At 47.6% G+C, this 20,092-nt stretch overlaps 1 protein-coding gene across 5 annotated transcripts in view; it reads left to right on the top strand.

The window, feature by feature from the left end:
• The window catches only part of Pde10a (phosphodiesterase 10A), a 419,189-nt gene that overhangs the window by 53,541 nt on the left and 345,556 nt on the right, over window positions 1-20,092 (top strand). The window contains exon 1 of one of the 5 annotated variants that reach the window (XM_055615962.1): window positions 14,366-14,545. The exons of the other annotated variants lie outside the window; for them this stretch is intronic. The gene's annotated coding sequence lies outside the window, so the exon portion shown is untranslated. Of the gene's footprint in view, window positions 1-14,365; window positions 14,546-20,092 lie in introns of those variants that run through there. 5 annotated transcript variants of the gene reach the window in all.

Raw genomic sequence — 20,092 nt, 5'->3', positions numbered from 1 at the left:
TCTTTCTTTCTTTCTTTCTTTCTTTCTTTCTTTCTTTCTTTCTTTCTCTTCCCTCCCTCCCTCCTTCCTTCCTGAGACAGGGTTTCTCTGGGTATCCTTGGCTGTCCTGGAACTCCCTCTGTAGACAAGGCTAGCCTCAGACTCCTAGAGATCTGCCTGTCTCTGCCTCTAAGTGCTGGGATTAAAAGTGTGCATTACCAAGGCCCTACAGTCCTCCTGGTTTATGTGAGTCAGGGTTATAACCAAAACTTTCCTGAGTGGTTGAGCCCTGTGACTTGACTCAGTACGATGCTTCATTCAGACACAGTATGTCAGAAGTCTGAGGTGTCTATTACCAACTAGAGTCACAGCCTCCAGGGAAGCCCAGCCCTCCCCACATGCAGCCTGTCAAGCTTCTGCAGCAGTGCCTGCTCTTGTGGTCTGAAATGCTTTCTTGTCTTTATATTCTTCTCTGCAAGGAGGGCCATGTTCCTAGAAAGTAAATCATCCCATCTCAGGCTCTCTGAGCATCCTTATTTTTAATTTATTTTTTAAAATTTATTACAATATATTCACTTTGCATGTCAGCTGCAGTCCCTCTCTCATCCCTTCCCAATCACACCCTCCCTCCCTCTTCTCCTTCCATGCCCCTCCCCCAGTCCACTGATAGGGGTGGTTCTCCTTCCTTTCCATCTGACCCTAGCCTATCAGGTCTCATCAGCACTTGGCTGCATTGTCTTCCTCTGTAGCCTGGTAAGGCTGCACCCCCCCCACCTCCTGCCTTAGGGGGAGGTGATAAAAGTCACCCACTGAGTTCATGTCAGAGATAGTCCCTGTTCCCCTTACTAGGAACCCACTTGGATACTAAGCTGCCATGGGCTATGTCTGAGCAGGGGTTCTAGTTTATCTCCATGAGTGGTCCTTGGTTGGAGTATCAATCTCACAAAAGACCCCTGGGCCAAAATTTTTTGGTTCTGTTGCTCTCCTTGCAGAGCCCCTGTCCCCTCCAGGTCTTTTATCTTCCCCTTCTTTTATAAGATTCCCTGCACTCTGACCAAAGTTTGGCTATGAGTCTCACCATTTGCTTTGATACCCTGCTGGGTAGAGTCTTTCAGAGGCCCTCTGTGGTGGACTCCTGTCCTGTTTCCTCTTTTATCCCTCTTTCCATGTCCGTCCCATTTGCTTTTCTGAGTGAGGACTGTTCATCTTACCCAGGGTCTTCCTTCTTGCTTAGCTTCTTTAGGTGTACAGATTTTAATATGTTTGTCCTATATGTCTAACATCCGCTTATAAGTGAGTATATACCGTGTGTGTCTTTCTGCTTCTGGGATACCTCACTCAGGATGATCTTTTCTACTTCCCACCATTTGCCTGCAGATTTCATGATTTCCTTGTTTTTAATTGCTGAGTAGTACTCCATTGTGTAATTTCTGTAATACCACAATTTCTGTATTCATTCCTCAAATGAGGGACATCTGGGTTGTTTCCAGATTCTGGCTATTATAAATAAAGCTACTATAAACATGTTTGAGCAAATGTCCTTGTTGTGCACTTGAGCATATTTTGGATGTATGCCTAGGAGTGGTATAGCTGGATCTTGAGGAAGCACATTTCTAATTGAGAACGCACCAGATTAATTTCCAAAGTGGTTGTACAAGTTCACATTCCCACCAGCAATGGAGGAGGTTTCCCCTTTCTCCACATCCTGTCTAGCATGTGTTGTCACTTGAGTTTTTGATCTTAGCCATTTTAATGGGTGTAAAGTGAAATCTCAGGGTCGTTTTGATTTGCATTTCCCTGATGACTAACGACACTGAACATTTATTTAAGTGTTTCTCTGTCATTTGATATTCCTCTATTGAGAATTCTCTGCTTAGCAATGTACCTCCTTTTTTAAGTGGATTACTTGTTTTGTTGCTGTTTAACTTCTTGAGTTCTTTATATATTCTGGATATTAGCCCTCCTGTACAACCACAGATCTTCTGGAGGTATCTCCATCCCTGATCTAAAGCCGAACTACAGAGCAATAGTAATAAAAAACTGCATGGTATTGGCATAGAAACAGAATGATGGATCAATGGAATCGAATAGAAGACCCAAAAATAAACCTACACACCCCACAGATACTTGATTTTTGACAAAGAAACCAAAACCATACAATGGAAAAAAGACAGCATATACAACAAATGGTGCTGGTCTAACTGGATGTCTACATGTAGAAAAATGCAAATAGATCTAAATCACCCAGCATAAAACTAAAGTCCAAGTGGATCAAAGACCTCAACATAAAACCAGACATATTAAATCTGTTAGAAGAAAAAGTAGGGAAGAGCCTGGAACTCATTGGCACAGGAGACAACTTCCTGAACAGGACACCAACAGCACAAGGCTCTAAGATCAACAATCAGTAAATGGGACCTCATGAAATTGAAAAGCTTCTGTAAAGCAAAGGACACTGTCATCAGAACAAAACGACAGCCTACAGATTGGGAAAGGATCTTCACCAACCCTATACTTCTGAGCATCCTTTAATGCTCCCATTGCCAGATACCTCACAGTAGCCTGCAGGACCCTGCCAGGTTCATCATGGCTGTGAATGCCCCAAGTGTGTTCTTCCACTCTTCCTAACACCAAGCTCTCTCTGCCATCTTCTCTCTCTTCTTTTCTTCCCTCCCTCTCTGCTTCCTCCCTCCCCCCTCCCTCCCTTCTAACTTTCCCTCCCCCTCTTTCTCTGCAGTGTGCTCCATTGTCCCGGTGGTAGCCAGCCTGGCCTCTGTTCCCCATACAGCCATCTCTTTGCCTGCTCAGCTGCAGCTTCTCCATCACCACTTTGAGACTTGCAATGGCTCTTTTAGAAGTTATTGTGATAGAGACAGTGAGACGAATGGCAAGGTTGTGTATGTGACATCATAGGTCATCCAGAACAATGCTTTTAAATTCCAGGTCTAAACCTGTTAGTCAGCCATTAAATTTTGCTTAGTGGGTCCTCATGGGCAGTGTCTTTAATGGAAAAGAATAGAAAATGGCTTCAGAAAGTTATATTGGGGCAAAGACTAGTGAGAGACCAGAAGAGGTGGGAGGGGCCAGAGAGGGTAAGGAGAGGTTGGTCTAGGAAAGGGGTCCTTAGCTAGGTCTGGAGAACTAGAAGGAAAAGAAGCCCATGGATAAGAAAAAAAATTCAGACCATGAGAGGCAGGAAGAAACATGGGCAGGACCTTAGTAACATCCCAGGGGGACAGTTGGGATGTGGTTCTATGCGGACAAGACAGCTAGGAACCTTACCTTATTCCTTGTGCATGTGGACGGAGAGGGACTTTTCTCACCCCTGTGACAAAATGTCAGACGGAAGCGATGCAAGGAGGGAAGATTAATTTTGGTTCATGCTTTGCATTCAGTCCACCATGGGGTGAAAGGCAAGCCTGCAGCTGTAGAAGCACGGGCCTGCTTGCTCACATCTTGGGGGACTGGGAAGAAGACAGTGAAGCTGGACTGAGCTAATCCTGTCAACATCTTCCCTCTCGCAAAGTCCCAATACCCACTTCCCCCAGCTAGGGCCCCTTCCTAAACTTTATCACCTCCTCAGGCAGTACCACCAGCTGCGGTGTCTAAACAAGGGGTTTTTTCCAAGCCTCGAGTACTCATACTCCTGCCTTTACTGCCGCCTTTGACTGGAACTAGGAAAGGTCACCGTTGACTCTGGTATTTAGGAGGAGCCATACATTGTCACTGGTCGTACTTAACCTCCCTACTTCACACCAGCAACTGCTGAGACTACATTTGCATTCTAGGTCCCATTAGGCCTTTGTAAGCACTGGTCCCCTTTGATGCTTACAGAAGGGCTACATGGGGATCCTGTGTCTACCTCCCCAGACCTGGGGGCACAGGCCTCAGCCACAAGCCTTAGAAGTTAAAGGCTTTCCCAGCAATAGAGACAACACTGAGGAAGGGGAGAGAGGGTCTCATTTCTGCTAGAACTTGGGGTGCAAGGGAACAGGTGCCAGGTGGACCCGAAATTCCGTGTAAAACTCCCCTGTGTGGAGTTTGTGGTGGGCTTCCTCACGGGTACAGAAACAAGTCCCTGTCTCCCCTGAGTCTGGACAGACAGACAGATAGACAGGCTCCTCTTTGCTTCTGGGTGGAGTCATAGCTGACACACACAGACCTGTAGTCTTCTGTGAGTTCTTACTTGATTCCCTGTGCTTTATGACATCATGGAGCCTCGTGTACCTAGCAGGGATATGCTGGGGAGATGAGAATGTGCCAGGGGCTGCTTCTGCCTGCCTGGAGCGGAGGGAGGGACCTGAACTGTCTTTCATCTCTCCCCTTTGTGAGGAACAACTTCTTTTTTAAAAAGATTTATTTATTATTTATACAACATTCTGTACACCAGATCTCACTATCGATGATTATGAGCCACCATGTGATTGCTGAGAATTGAACTCAAGACCTTTGGAAGAACAGCAAGTATTCTTAACCTCTGAGCCATCACTCCAGCCAAAGGAACAACTTCTAAGGATGCCCAAAACTTACCACAGTAGAAGAAAGCTGAAGATTTAGGCTCTGAGTCACATAGCTAAAGCCATTGCTCCGGAGCCACTGCAGTGCTGCTTGTCATCTCCACTTGACCATTCCTCTCCCCACCATCTATTCCAACTTTTTTAAAGAAAACAAATGGCCTCTACAGACTGTCAGGCTCACCTAGACCGTCTCGCCCTCCACTGCCATTCTGGCAGTGTCTGCTGCCACCTGGTGGGAGAGGAAGAAATCAATCAGCTTCTTGGCTGGGTGAAGTCCATGGGATAATTTTAGCTTGCTGAGTGGCAGCCTAGACATCCCCTCATGCCCCCTCAAAGACTCTAAATTACGTGCACCTAACTTCCACTGGAAACTGCTTTGAGGGAGAAGTGAGCGAGGAGCACAAAATGGAGGAGCAGCGAGGACATGAGCCAGTGAATGAAAGTGAATGGATGGGAAGAGTGAAGAACAGAGTGAGTGAATACGCGAGAAACGCATGCTGTGGGGATCCACGGTACAGGGCATGGCAGAACCCCTGGCTTCTCTTCTCTGCAACTGGCATGTCTCACCAGGAAGCTGGGAGGATGTGTGGCATGTGTGGGGTGTATTGAACGTGAACTCAGAGAACAGGTGGCAGCCAGAGATCCCATGCAAATGGCAGCATGAACTTAGCCATCTAAAAAGGCATTCTCTCTTCATGGGTGCCCATAGCCCGTGTTTCTCAGTATAACGACTTAAGCCATGGATTATGCATTTGGAAAAGGGCTATCACAGCGCCAGAAGGAAACCAATTATCTTGGGTTTTCTTTTTTCTTTTGGTTTGTTTCTGTTTTTGAGACAGATCTTGGCTACGTAACACAGGCTAGCCTCAAACACATATCCTTCTGCTGTGGCTCCTGAGGGCTGGGATAAGAGTCATATACCACCAGGTCCTTTAAACATTTGTTCTTGAGGGAAGTCTCCGAGGCTTAACTCTATCCCACAGAATTGACTTTGCTAGTATTTAACTACTCTTAAGTTAGGTTTGGGGCGTATGTAGTCAGCCACGCTCTCAGTGGATTCTTGGAAGACAACTGGAATGTAAGAAGACCAAGGACACAGAGCTCAGGCACCCAGTGGGCTGTGCTGGGAGGTCTTTCATTTTAGAATGCTTTAACTTGTTCTCTGACAATTTCATATCACACAGGTACACAATGTATCTTGGTCGTATCTAACTTAAAGCCCCCCCACCCCAATCCCTCAGTATGTCTTCTTTCCTCCATGTTCTTTTCTTAATATATATATTCCAATGTGTTCTGCCTGCACGCACACGGGTGTGGGGCCCTCCACAGGAACAGGGGCAGTCTATCCTCATCCACGGAGAAAGGGCACCTGCCCCCCCCCCCCCCCACAGCCTTTGCCAATAGCTCCTCAGTTAGGCTTGCTGTCTCGTAAGTCCCTCCCCTCCCCCTGTTGCAATGTTGAATGTCTTGTTCTTGTGCAGATGTTGCGTCGGTCACCACAGCTGCTGGGAGTCCACTAGAAGAGTGTTGATTGATTGATCTCTGCCCTGCTTGAGTGCATCAGGCCTTTGCTCATTTACTTCTTCAGCCTGTGGTTCGTTATGTTTTCCAAGTCTCAGGAGCGATGCCTCTCAGATACTCATGAGTTAGCTGGCCTATGTCAGGGCTCCTTTCCTGCAGGGTCTGTGGGTGAGCAATCGTTGGGCCACTCACTGTTTCCTTTATGTTTTTCGTCTTTTGGTCTTACGTATCTGTGGGATGTTTTCTCTGAGCCACACACTGTTCAGAAAACAAAGCAAAGATATCAGTCTTCATGGATATTATGTCCCAGAAGAAGGAGATAGGAAATTGGAAAAATAACAAAGCAAGTGTATACAAACAACTCAGAATGTTGCAAGGCGGGATGGTTAGCTTGGTCAGCTTGATGTCACCTAGAGCCAGAGGGAAAGCAAGTCTCTGAGGGACCCCTCTGCATTGGTTTGGTCTGTGAACATGTCTATGAGGGTTGTCTATGTCAGCTGATGTGGGGGCAACTCAGCACCATTCCATGGTCAGAGTCTTAAGATGTGAAAGAGTAGAGAAACTGAGCTGGACACAGAAAACCGGTGAGCACGTATGGGTTCATTTCTCTTGACTCTTGACTATGGCTGTGGTGTGACTGGCTGTTTCAAGACCCTGCCTTGACTTCCCCACAATGACGGAGCTGAGCAGTGACCTGGACAAGGACTGTGGCCTGGAACTGTAAGCCGAAATAAACTCCCCCTTTTCTCTAAATTGCTTTTTGTATTTTTAACTCAGTGCCTGGGAACGAAACCAGAATAGAGGTTAATGAGTGCCACACATGCTTGTGCCCGCAGCGTGTAAAGATGGTCTGGGTGAGTCCCATGAGAAGAAAGCGTTGAGCCGAGACCTTGGACACGGAGTGAGCTGTGTGGCTGTCTGGTGGAAATCTTTACTAATTATGATAGCTCACAACAGATGGGTTTGAGGGGAGGAGTGACTGACCTTTGGAAAGGTTTATTCTGTTTCCCAGGATGACAACTGTGTGCGGCAGTAGAGGCACAGATCAGGATGCTGTTGTCAGAATTGAGGCGGAGAATGTGTAGGCTTGCAAACTGAAGGTAACATGGAAATGACGAGACTGTCGAGGTCTGAGTATGACTCGTGATTTGATGACGTATTCAAGTCTTACCAGCCAGCAGGGGAGTAGGGGGAAAAGGCTGAGGGAAATCATCAATTGGGTAGTGGGTTGGGAAGCTCTTTCCTCTAAGAAGAGCTTTGTACCTTGTGACACAGAAATTAAGAGAAAGTGCAAAGACAGGCAGAAGAAAGAAATATCCAAACTCTGCATTCCATTTCACAAAATCAAGCTGTCTAAGAAGTTGGGAGTGTTCTTAGTGTTCTACCTAAGAACAGAGGTAGAGAACGCAGAACATAGTCCCCCAAGTAGGGACTAAGGCAGCAGATGAAAGGTAACCTAGGAGCCTGTATGTTCCTTCGATGACATGTAGACACAGTTGAGGCCAGTTGAGGTGTCCTGACAAGTGCTGCAGATGATGTTTCTGAGGCTTTCAGAGCTAGATGGGCAGGCTTGTAGGGCCCCTTCTATACTCTGGTAGTCGGGTTCTTTCCAGGGAAAGCATGTAGTCCCCTATGACTTCCTATCTGTCTTCCAGTTCACAAATTCTCTCTTCAGCTATGTCTAATCCACTGCATACATTGATTATTGTTTGCTTATTGTTAACTGATTGATTTGGTTTAGTTTTAGGTCTCCCTGATCTTCTGGAATAGATTTTGTGCTTTGTTTATGTTTTCATGCATTTCTTTAGCCTTTACGGTGAACATGTGTTTATTTATTTAGAACGCCACTGAATCCTGTATCTTATATTTCCATTTCTGAAGTACCAGAGTGACGAGGTCTACCCTCTGTAGTTTTGAGTTTCTACCGTCTCCTCATGACATTCCTCCAGAGGTGTCTTTATCTGTGGAGGCCCCTGGAGACATGACTGGAGTATATGACTATCTACAAAGGCTCTTTATTTTTTATTTCCAGGCATCCAGGAGGGCTGCCACTGGACAGCTCGACCTTTATGTTTGGTTTATATCTTAGGGCCAGCCTTAGCTACAGATTCTCAGGGGAGGGTGTTCTCCCTTCAAACAGCCAAGACTGGACCACGGAAGTTTTCTCAGTGCTCTACTCATCAGTGGTTGGTTTTGATCACAAACTCCTTCCTCTTCACCTCCTGGGGGCCATCAGTCCCCCCCCCCCCAGGACAGCAAACATATTCCGGACTGCCCATCCACAGAGCTCCCAAGCCTGCTTCCAGCTAAGCATTTGAAAGCACTTATCTAACACTGTTTGCTTTGTGGTACTTTTTAGACCCTCTACACTGTGGCCATTGCCAGAGAAAGTGCATATTACAGTTGTCTTGGCATAGCATATAACTTATTAGAGACCCCCCAATATTTATCGAGGCAATAAACACATCCGCTATGTAACTTTGGCTGTTTATATAGTTCCCTGCCAGAGCCTAACAGGCTGTTTCATTTACACGTTCTCAAGAGCCCTCTGACACACACGGACATGCATGTCTCTGCACGCACTAGGCATGTAGAGACCAGAGAATCACAGTTAACATTTCTGTCTGATGGACTACAGACTCTCAAGGGAGAGACATTTTGAGAGGGTATAGCCAAGTGGCACGGGTGTCTTTGGAAATCAGACCTGTCTCTTCACACCACTGGCTTGGGTTGAGTTCGTGGCTGATTTATTTTCCCTCCAGGTCAGTGGTTCTCAACTTTTCGAGTGCTGCTATCCTTTAATGTAGTTCCTTGGTTGTGGTGACCCCTAACCATAAAATTCTTTTGTTGATACTCCATAACTGCAATTTTGCTATTCTTATGAATCGTAATATGCAGGATATCTGATATGTGACCCTGTGAAAAAAGCCATTCAACCTCTAAATGGCCCGAGACCCACAGGTTGAAACTGCTGCTGGGTGAGCCCAAGGTTCTTCAAACCTTGTCTCCTTCTTCCCCTTCACAAGTCAGCTGCCTACCAGCCAGGTGACACTTTCTTTGCTGCATCCTCCGCTTAGTCCTCACTGACACCTCAAATGGACTAAAAGAAATGTTGACAGACATTTTAGGATGTGTATAACCTGGAACTGCCAGTCTGCATCGGACAGGCTTCTTCAGCTGCTCTTTGCTGCCACCTAGTGGTGCAGAGCTGCATCGGCTGTATTACACAGTCTGCAGAATTCGGCAATTGCTCCCAATCTGAGGACACATAACAACTGGGTAATTACAAGCCGGGCCTGCCTGGGTCTGCCCTCCCTCTGTGTTGGTATCCTTCCCCTAAATTATTCCTCTCTTGTATCCAATTATCCCACAAGCTCCCACAGTTGAAGATGTGTCTGTAATAATGGCTTCAACAAAGCTCCAACCGGGGTGGTTTTCAATTAATCTGATCTGTCACTCAGGGCTCGAGTCTGGACTCCTTCTTCATTGTTTCAAAGGCCACTTTACACGAACTTGTCCCAGGAGCATCAAGAATGCACGGTTTACGTTACCTTAGGCTTTTGTGTGTGATTTGAACAAACATGCGTGATTCAGGGTGACTGAAGGGATGTGCGCAGGATGTTTAAAAATCACAACTGCAGCTGAAATTTTCAGCAGGCTGATATAACAGGGAAGGCAGGGCCAGCCTGCTGCCAGCTAGCTCTACGACCATGGGCAAATCACATTACCGTGACCCCGTCAGGGGCTTCCACGGAGTAGACCCTGGAGCCCTGACAACCACACATTTGCAGTCCTTTACTGATGGCAACTAAGATGGGAATCAGGCTTGAGCACCAAAGGTAAAACCTGAGGTGAGTGAAATAAATGGCCCAGAAAAACAAATATCACATGATTCCTCCATCTACAGACTCTACACTGAGAAGGAAGGAAGGAAGGAAGGAAGGAGGGAAAGAAGGAAGGAAGGAAGGAAGAAAAAGAAAAAAGGAAGGAATAAAGACATGAAAGCAGAGATGGGGTCTGTAGGGATGGAGAGTGGAGAACAGAGAGGACAAACATGATGAAAACACCTTGGTTACTTGTAAGAAGGTGGCATATGATCCTGTTACCTTGAAACACTCCATATACCCTAATTTTATTATTGCTTCTAGAAATCAATGATACATTTATCCCACCAGGCATTGGAGAGCCCTGGGGAAGAGGAAGGAATCCCACTCTAGAAAATGCCCACCCCTCCTCCCCCTGCCTCTTGCCTCTCACCCTAACCTGCTATGCAATATCTCCCAGAAGGCGCCACACACACAGCTCCACCTTGGTCATGGCAGAAGGACCCCCTGGTGCTCACACAGTATAACTTCCTACTGTGCTGAGCCTCTGCCACCGAGACAGACTTCGACCTTCCAGCACCCTGGCTCCTACACCAGCAGCCATTCATTCAGGGTCCCGAGGCCACAGGCAGCACTGACTTCTCAAAAACCAAGGCCACAGTGGCTCTGCAACAGTCCCCCGCCACATTCTCTTGGGGTCACAGTGAGGAGCGCGGGTCACCAGCAGCGCCCTTTGTTCAGGTCAATCTCAGGGCTATGCTCTGCTCCCAGTGGCCCTGAGAGCCCCCAGGGAATACAGAGCTTGGAAAAACCAAAAGCCCCACTTTCCTCGTGGGGTGGACCCTGCTCTGAATGTCTGGCAGTGACCCATGAGCCTTTCTTCCTCTTGTAGTTCAGCCTCTCTGGTTGGGAAGAGAGAGACAGCAAATCCGAGCACCACATCTTTTCCTTGGCCAGGGGCAGTGCAATGGAAGGTGCGTTTCTATGCTTGAGGCCTCGGGTTCAGTACAGAAGGATGTTGCCTCGATCTCTGGGGACACACTCTGAGAGATGTCACAGCCACAGTTGGAGTGGGGAGAGTGTGATTCTCTTCTGAGTGGCTCTCAGATGCTTGTTAACTATCAGAAGCTGCTGTGGAAGATCCTTGTGCTAGTCACCATAGAGCACCTGAGTGCATTTATAGAGGCAGAGCCGGAGGCTGCCATGGTCAGAGCGTGGAACACAGTAGGGCTGCAACTGTGGCTGCCCAAAGCTGGATAAAACTGCAGGGGACAGCTTGGCACCGAGCTTGTCCTTGTCTAGCTGACAGTAGAAACACCTGGTCTTATCTATCCTAAGATTAGTGTTTTGAAATTGGATTTTTTGGGGGGGACTAGAGAGATGACTCAGTGGTTAAGGCACTGGCTACTCTTGCAGAGGACCTATAAAGTAGCTAATGGCCATTTGTAAATCTAGTTCCAGGGCATCTGATGCCTTCTTGTGGCCTGCATGGACGCTAGGCATGCAAGGGGTATGCAGACTGAACGCCCATACCCATCAAATCAGGTCAAACATTAAATTAGACATATCTGCTAGCTTCTTTTTCAGCTTGGTTTCTTGCGCATGATGATATTAATGGCTGGATCTAATTCCTTTGCTTATACAACATGTGACGCTATGCTGTGAGTCCGTGCCAGGTTGGTGTCTGAGGACACTACAGGCTTTGCCACGAGCAAGTGCTCCACAGCTGATGTGATCATGTGGTGGGACAGGAAGACTCTCTGTCCACACGCCCCTCTTCCTGGGTTTACGTCATGGAGCAGCATATTTCACACAGGATTTGCATTTTTGTAGCAAGAAGAAAAAATCGACTTACATACCCGAGTTTGGTGGAGGAGGCAATTGAATGGGCAGAGCGGGAGAAAGGCTCTGTGTGTGTCTTCGTAGCTGAACACAGGCGTTCCTCTCTCGTGTGCCACTCTCTCACTACCTCGTGCTCACAGTGGACTGTTTCCAGCCCCAGGAGGATAGACCTCAGGCCGCCACAGGAACTAGGTGGCTCATTTTGTACCGCTGTCTGTGCTGCCATCTTGCTGGGTGGAGTTTCGATGGCCTCTGTTTAAACATTTCTGATTTTTCAGAAACTAGTTGTAACTCTCTACTCCCGTTATCCAAAGTATTATTACCTGCTGTTCTGGTTCAGCAGAGAAGGTGAAAGGAACCAATGAGCTTAGATTTTATTATGGCTTCTGGAATGTTCTGAAAACACAACAACCTCAATTTTTAAAAACTATTTGTTTACTCTTTCCCCTTTTTGTTAAAACAGTAGCTTTTGTGGCTTAAGAAACAAAAAGCGAGATGTGGAAAGGCTGCTCACGCACCAGCAGGATGATGAGCTAAGTGTGAACAAATGAGAGGCATGTGGACTAAATCCCCTCAAAATACATAGTGCCCTAGAAGAGCAGGAAAAAGTCATTGGCAGATGCGTTTAGGGGTTTCCCAGGCCCAGAACAACATATAGTATTTTGCTGCTATGAACCAGGGGCCAGCTGACCCTGTTCCCTGTGAGGTGTCTCCTCCACAAGGTCGGATTCCCAGCTAACGTACACCAGAGAACATGGCACCATAGCGCATCGGAAGCCTTGGGTGGGGACAAGGCAGCCATGCACTCTCAGAAAGGCACAAGGACCCATTAGAGTGAAAACCCGGGTGAGGACATGTCCTCCATCACATGGAAGCCAACATCGTTGATTTTCCAATGGGCCACAGCCCGGTTAGAACAATATCCATGCAGATCTCAGCCTGCTCCCGCTCCCACACCTGCACTGGTCAGGGTCCAGAGACTCCTCCCCCCGAATGTGGACGGGGGAGCATTTGCAAATGCCTAACTTGAACCCGTCCTGCCAAGTATGGGATGGTATGGAGAACACACTGATGTTGGGGCCATGTTGGTATTGGGCCCAAATGCTTAGGGAGCTGAACCCAAGGTCACACACTTGAGGTCAAAACCTACTTGTTAAAATAAGACCCTACGGGGTTATTTCCCTTCGGTCTGAGTGTTTAAAGGGATCATTGCCCCCTCTCTTGTGTCGGTCTATGTTGGGGTGCGTGGGTAAAGGATTGGGGAAATGTTCAGCCATCACTTTTTCTTAATGTCTGGAACACTTCTAACTGGACTAGGACTCTTTCTCAATGAGAACCCGGGAAGCCAGGGCCTGACTTCATTTGTTTTCAGTGTTTCCTAGCTTACGGCGGAAGAGACGCCGGAAGGATGTAAACATGCTTTCCTTGCTCTGTTGCCCGTTATTTACTTTTCATTGTTAATTTCTACCTCTTGCTCACTCGCCAGAGTTCCTGGAGGCAAATACTAACCGTACTTTAAGTCCAGAAACTCGGTCCGTCCTTTAGAGTGGACATGATGTCGGCTTCTCTCGGGACCATGTATCATATTGCTTTCTCCCTACGCAGACTGTCACAGTCATGGTTGAAAACTGCCGCTCAGAGCCAAGCACACAGGCACCCTGCGCCTCTGGGTGGCGTGGGCGGCGCTGGAGCCTTGAGGCTTTGATCGTTTTTCGGGTCCTCTTTGGGTTCCTGGCATGTTACTGAGGCACCGCGCCAGTGTCTCTGCCGCTTGTGTTCACAATGCCAGCTGAGTTCCTGACTGTCTACCCCTGTGCCCTCCTACAGCGGTAGGTAGTGTCTGTTTTATATTGTGATACAAGCTGGGCTGAGAACCCTGCATGGAGAATGCACACCTCCCTCTCATTTTCTCTCTCTTTCTCTCTCTCTCTCTCTCTCTGTGTTTTCATGTGATGGGTTAGACACGTATGTGTAGGTGTACATGCACCCTTGTCTTGGGTGCCATTTCTCCCACGCCGTCCACTTCGAGTCTTTGTTTTGTTTCGAGCAGGTCTCCTTCAGATGTTGAGTGTCATTCTTCAGGACCCTGTCCAAGACCTGCCCGTCTCCACCCTGTCTTGCTTTTGTTCCATGGGCTCTGGGAGTTGAGCTGGGCTCCTCATGCTTGCAGACCAGGCACTTCATGAACCGAGCCGTTTCTCCAGCCTTGCCTCCATCTCTGCAGGATCGTTGCCACGACACTGGACCCACCTAGCTCAGCCAGATAACCAACACTCGCTGCCTCTCTAGCCCGATTCCTAATATTCCTAATCTCACCTGCGGAGTTTCTGTCACTCTGCAGGGTGCCACAGTCACACTGCCTCGAGGTTGGCCTGCAGACACCTTTGCAAAGTCATTATCCTTCAGTTTCTAAGACGAAGAAAACAAGTTCACTGTTTCTTCAAGATTCCTGGCTAGGACACCATCACGTATCTTCCCTCGATATGTCTGCAGTGTTTTTTATCAGCCTTACCTGGTGATGATGGTGGGGAAGGAAGGCCAATGGTACTGGTGTTTGAGGTTCTGGGCTCACACTTCACCTGCTTTTTTGCTCCGACTGACCGCAGATGATTGATAACTTACTTCCTGACCATTGAACCCTTTTCTTCTAACAGCTGTAGGAACCCGGAACTACGCTGACTTTCCAGCTCAGCAGCTTCTGGGGCAGGAGTGGGAGGTGTTCCGCCACAAGATGCAACTTTCATCCTGCAGCTTCTCACAGCCTCTCTGGCTTTGGTTCGATTAGATTCACAGCGTCTTGGAGGATCAACTGTGATAAGCAGGGTGGTGCCGTTGCTTGCAGTCTGCCCCTCTGGAATCCAGGTGTGTCATCATCCTTGCTGTGGCGGGTTGAAGGAGAACAGCCCCTGTAGACTCACAGGGAGTGGCCTTATTGGAGGTGTGGCCTTGTTGGATGAAATGCTGACGTTTCAGAAGTGTACACCGGGCCCTGTGTCTCACTCTCTTCCTTCGGCCTGCTGATCCGAACGTAGAACTCTCAGCGACCGCTCCAGTACCATGTGCCGCCGTACTTCCCACCATGAGGATAATAACCTAAACCTCTGAACTGTAAGCCAGCCCCAATTAGATGTTTCCTTGTAAGAGTTGCCGTAGTCCCGGTGCTTCCTCACAGCAGTAGAAACCCTAAGACATTTGCTAAACATCTTTAAGCAGTGATGGCCTTTTCAGTGACTAGGACCCTTACGTCTCCATGGCATTTCTCTGCAGCATATCGTGTGATTTTCTCTGCAAAGGGCTCTGTGGGAATCCCAGGTCCATCACCTCCCAGGGTTGCACTTTTAGGAAAATCGCTTCATTCTTCTGAGACTTCTTCTTTCCCAAGGACTAGGGACAAGAATCCCACCTGCCTGAGGAGGCTGATACATGCTGGCTAAATGAGATAAGGCATAAAGCAGTCAGCTCAACCAGTGCCAGGTGAAAGCTATTGGAGTCTACTGAGGTTTAGCCTAAGTTTTAAGAAGGTTGAGAAGGGAAGTAGATGTTTCATTCTGGGCACTTTACAAGAGTCAGACAGACTGAACTGCACCCCAGCTCTTTGATCTGATTAAATGATCCTGGGGAGGGGGACCCAGAGCAGCTATCTGTCCTGATGAGTCGTCCCCTGGCCCATGGAGATCACAGGACCAAGCATATCATAACAAAGGACTTCAAAGAGGCAGAGAAGACAAATTTATTTACCAAATGCCATGCAAGGTACAGACCCAACAGCTGACCCCACCTCAGCAACCCCCCTTTCTTGTTGGAAGCCTCACATCCTTTCCCCTTAATCTTAAAAATGTCACACATCCCCTCTTCTTCCCCTCCCTCTCTCTCTTTCCCTCCCTCATCCCCTTTCCCTCTCTTCTCTCCTCTCTGGTTTCTCCATTCTCTCTTTTCCCTTCCTCCCTTCTTTTCTCCCTCCCTCTCCCCATGCTATCTGTATTTTGTTTTCTGTTCTCCCCTAGGGAACTAATTACCAGTTTCATGTTAACTAAAATACCTTTTTCTCTAATGATCTAGCTCTTGGATCAAATCCCTTGTTTCCTCGTAAGGCAGGGCGCTTGGGGCAGTAAGTTTTGGCCAGATGCCTTTGGGAATTTTGGATTGCCCCCACCCCACCCCAGGGATTCTGACATCCCCGTGTGTGTCGGTTAGACCACTGAGGGTTTTACGGAATATTTTAAGTGGGCTTAAAAAAATCTATTTTAGGTTTTTCCTCTCCTTCCCAGTTTCCATCACAAATAGTTAGGACTGTGCAGACCTTGGCAAAATCATGAGAGGATATAAAAAGTGGACACCATTTTAACATTTATGTCTAACTTTGCATACAATTTGTAGATTTTAAAATTGCTTTGAGGCCATCTAACAATTATTTCTGCTCATACTGCTCTGAAAACCCAGCTGCTGTCATCTCTATCTTGAGCCCATGGAGAACTGAGTCTTCAGAAAAATTCCAGCCCTTCAGAGTTGACCCTCAGGTTCAAGGTCCAAGCTGTGGCACCCTGCTTGCTTTCTTAAATGATTCTTTTTTTTTCCTATTAAGTTCTTATTATCCATGTAAGTGAGTAGATTTCTAAGGAGAAAATTTATTTTCACAATTATTTAGTGGGGGTGGAGGGCACTCACACGTCCTGTGTGGCACCTGTGTGGAGGTCAGAGGGCGGCAGTTGGCGCTCTTTTTGCCTGCCACTCCCTGCTTTGAAGCCATGTCTCGACTTCCGTGAAACAGGATTTGATGAAGACAAAATGAGAGAACTCAATGCAATAACTGTGACACCGACCACGTGCCTGTGACGTGACCGTGGCCGAATGAAACCTTCCTTATCAGCCCTCCTTGAGCAGGGGTCCGTCGAGGCTGTTTGGCATTCTAATTGGTCGGTCATCCCAGTAGTGCTACGACATGCTTAACTTTCTCATTAAATGCTGTAGGACTCACTGCTGCTAGTCCCTGGGTGGGGGTGGGGGCAATGGCAACTTATGCTTCTCTGGTGGTTTCCGTTGGTGGTGGTTTGACTGTGAAATGTCCTTTCTCCAGGGCTCCTGTGTTTAAACCCTCGGTCCCCAGGGGTTAGTGGTGCTGTTTGGAGACCTTGTACCGCCTGTAGGAGGCAGAGCCTCACAGGAGGAAGTAGGTCAGTGGCAGTTGGCCTTGGGGCTTTAGAGCAGGCCCTACTTTCTGTCCACTCTCTGTCTACTGAACGTGGACACACTATGGAAGCATTCCTCTGCTTCCGTACCATGCTTTCCATGCCTTCTGCCATGTCTTGACCGCCATGATGGACAGAGTCCTCTGGGGAACTGGAGACCCAAATAAGCCCTTTTCCCTTAAGTTGGTTTTGTTAGATATTTTACTACAGCAATGGGAAAAAAAATAAGAGGCCATTTATGGAAGAAACAGCAAAGTTTTCATCAATTTTAAAATGCAGTCTTAAAACATGCATGTATTTGGAACTCCAAATGATCATCTTTCAAAAAATAAAACAGAAAAATGAATAGCATATTCTCAGATATTTGCATGTTTTTTTATTGTGTTTCAGTGAATGGGAGAGCAACATGAAGAAGGGAACATCTCTTATTTCTCTCATCCAAATTTAAGGGGACCACATGTTTGTTTTTGCATCTAAGTTTAAAATGAATCTGTGACATTTAAAAACACATATGATTCTATAACAAGAACTTTATGTCAAATTCAAACATTGAACCTAATCCCAAGTTAGTTTTCTTTTTAAGGCTAAAAATGTCTCTTTAAATAAAACACTTCTCTGTAAAGAAGAGCCAGACTGTCAAAGTACGCATGGTAGATTGGGTCCCTTGAGGGGACTTCAGAAAACAATGAAAGATGTGTTTACTATTGCCCTCATGGATGTCCAGATGTTTTCAGAGAGAGTGGCAGATTGTCCCTGTAGAGTCCAGTCCCAGAGGGACCAGTTCCCCAGGGGCTTTATCTTGCTACCCTGAGCTGTCTTTGAAGTTTCATATTGTTCTGGATGCTGCCAGAACTCATTACTCTTTAGTGATGGAATTCAGAGAACAGGTATTTGAAGGACAGACATTTATTTAAACAAAGCAGCAGTGGTGGTCTTGGGTGGGCTCCCATAGGCTCATGTATTTCAATGCTTAGTTCTCAACCGCTGGAGCAGTTTGGGGAGGATTAGGAGGTGCGGCCTTGTTGGAGGAGGTGTGTCACTAGGGGCGGGCTTTGAAGTTTCCAAAACCCATGCCTTTCCCGGTGAGCGCTCAGTCTAGTGGTAGTTTCCTCAGGATGTGAGCTCTGCCTGCTGCCACACCCTCCACCATGTTGCTTGTGGACCCTGACCCTCCGAAACTGTGAGCCCCAAACTCAATGTTTTCTTTTAAAAGTTTCAGAGCTCGAGGAGTTTTATGGAAGAGTGGGAGGAAGGGGTTGAGGGATTTGGAGGGGTCCGGAACACCACAAGAAGACATACTGGATAAACTAATATGGGCCCATGGGGGATCACAGCGACTGAACCACCTACCAAAGAGCTTGCATGGACTGGTCCTAGATGCCCCCTACACATATGTAGCAGATGAGCAGCACTGTCCTCATGTGGGTCCCATAACAATAGGATCCCTTTCCCGTAGGTGGGCTGCCTCATCTCAGTGGGAGAGGATGCACTTAGTTTTGCTGTGACTTGAGGTGCCAGGGTGGGTTGGGACCCCTTAGGGGACCCCTTCTCTGAAAAGAAGTAGAGGGAGGAATGGGGGAAGGGGGTGTGAGGGTGGAGCTGGTCAGGGAGAGTGGAGGGGGCTAGTGTCAGGCTGTGAAGTGATTTTAAAAAGTTGTCTTGAACATGGTGTTTTATCTCTGCAGTTGAAAAGGAACTGAGATGAGGCTATTTAGAGAGACTCTTTCCTGAGTACAGGACTCACTGGAGAGTGGTTCTTTGACGTAGGGAACTGGCTGTACTGTTGTCCTCCTGTTTCTTTCTCCCTGTGAGCACTCAGAGGCCAAGGAACAAGTCATGCCTCATCTCGGAGGAAGCTGCCATTTCTCAGCACAAGAGGAGCTTGATCACTCACATTTCTTCTGAGGGTAAACTGTCCCTACCTAGGTGCCATAGCCTGGCCTGGCATGAGAGGCCCAACTTCCCTGGGATGGGCCCTGGACATCTGGATTTGATGTGGCTCAGTGCAGTGTCTTCCATGGTTACTGATCCTGTTGTTGTATAGTCTTAGGATGTGAGGTTGTTTTTTCCCCCTTGAACCAACACTATTGAGCATCAGTTGGTTTAAAGGGCATTCCTCTTCTTGCTGAGGAGCTCACCCCATTGCATGAAATGCTTCTGATTCAGCCGTGGCTGCCCTCAGCAGTTCAACCACAATTCCTTCCTTGCCTCCCTCCTGAGCCAATGTCTGTGGCCCAGGGAACCTTGTATTCACGGTCATTGGGTGAGGGGCAAGCCCAGTTCTGCGGCGTGGGTGGAGGTCACCGTAGTGCTTGGGTAGGAAATTCATTTACAAGGAAGGGAGAACAGCAATGAAAGGGAAGACAGCACCTTCCTGGCCCTTTCCTGTGTGGATGGTGGGCATTTGTGTACATCTTAATAGGGAATAACCCCCTCTCTACGGCATGATGATAAGCCCTAAGCTCCCATCACTGTGAAGGTGGTCTCTGTGCTGGTGGGAGGCAGAACTTTTTGGCTGACTTTCTAGGTAGGGGCAGAGGACCTCATCCCAAATTGCTGGGACCACGTGTGTTCTCCCTTGGGATTTCCTCCCTGCCTTACTAAGATTGCTTAAGTGCAGTGCAGCATCTTAGGCATGGGGCCCTGGCTAAATACAAGACTCATCAATGCTACAAAAACTCCTGAACACAGCCCAAACGTGTTCTGTGTTCTGTGGTGTGACTCTTTGTGGGGTCCGCTGTAGGTTTTTTTCACATGCTGAATCATATCTGTGCTAAGGGATGCTCAGCCTATGCTGCCCAAAAAACGATAGAAGACACTCTCTTCACGGGCACTTACGGGATGTGCCAGTCACAGACTGTTCAAATAACATGTATGTATTATAAATGTGTCAATGAGGGGAAAGCAGGAGCGTGTAGTAAGTTTCATGGAGGCCTTGCCTGGCCTGTACTGTGTCCACCCTGCCTGGGACTCTGTAAGGACAGAAACTGGAGACAAGGGATACAGAACAGCACAGACGAGCACCAGTTGCTGCTCTGAAGTCCATCCTAGGCCTCCTTGCCTCTCCCAATGTGCCACAGTCACTCTGAGAACCCTCCTCACCTGGTCAGACTCTGTAAATATCTTGGCTTCCAGCTCTGCCTAGTCCAGCCAGGCCTGGTCACTGTGGTCCCAAGAGCTCTGCCCATGATTGCTGAGCTCCATGGAGCAGGTCTCCACTCCT

This window comes from Psammomys obesus, unplaced genomic scaffold (genome assembly GCF_907164565.1).
Source record: "Psammomys obesus unplaced genomic scaffold, mPsaObe1.curated_primary_1811, whole genome shotgun sequence".
Classification (NCBI taxonomy): Eukaryota; Metazoa; Chordata; class Mammalia; order Rodentia; family Muridae; genus Psammomys; species Psammomys obesus.
This window is presented reverse-complemented; position numbering and strand designations above follow the sequence as displayed.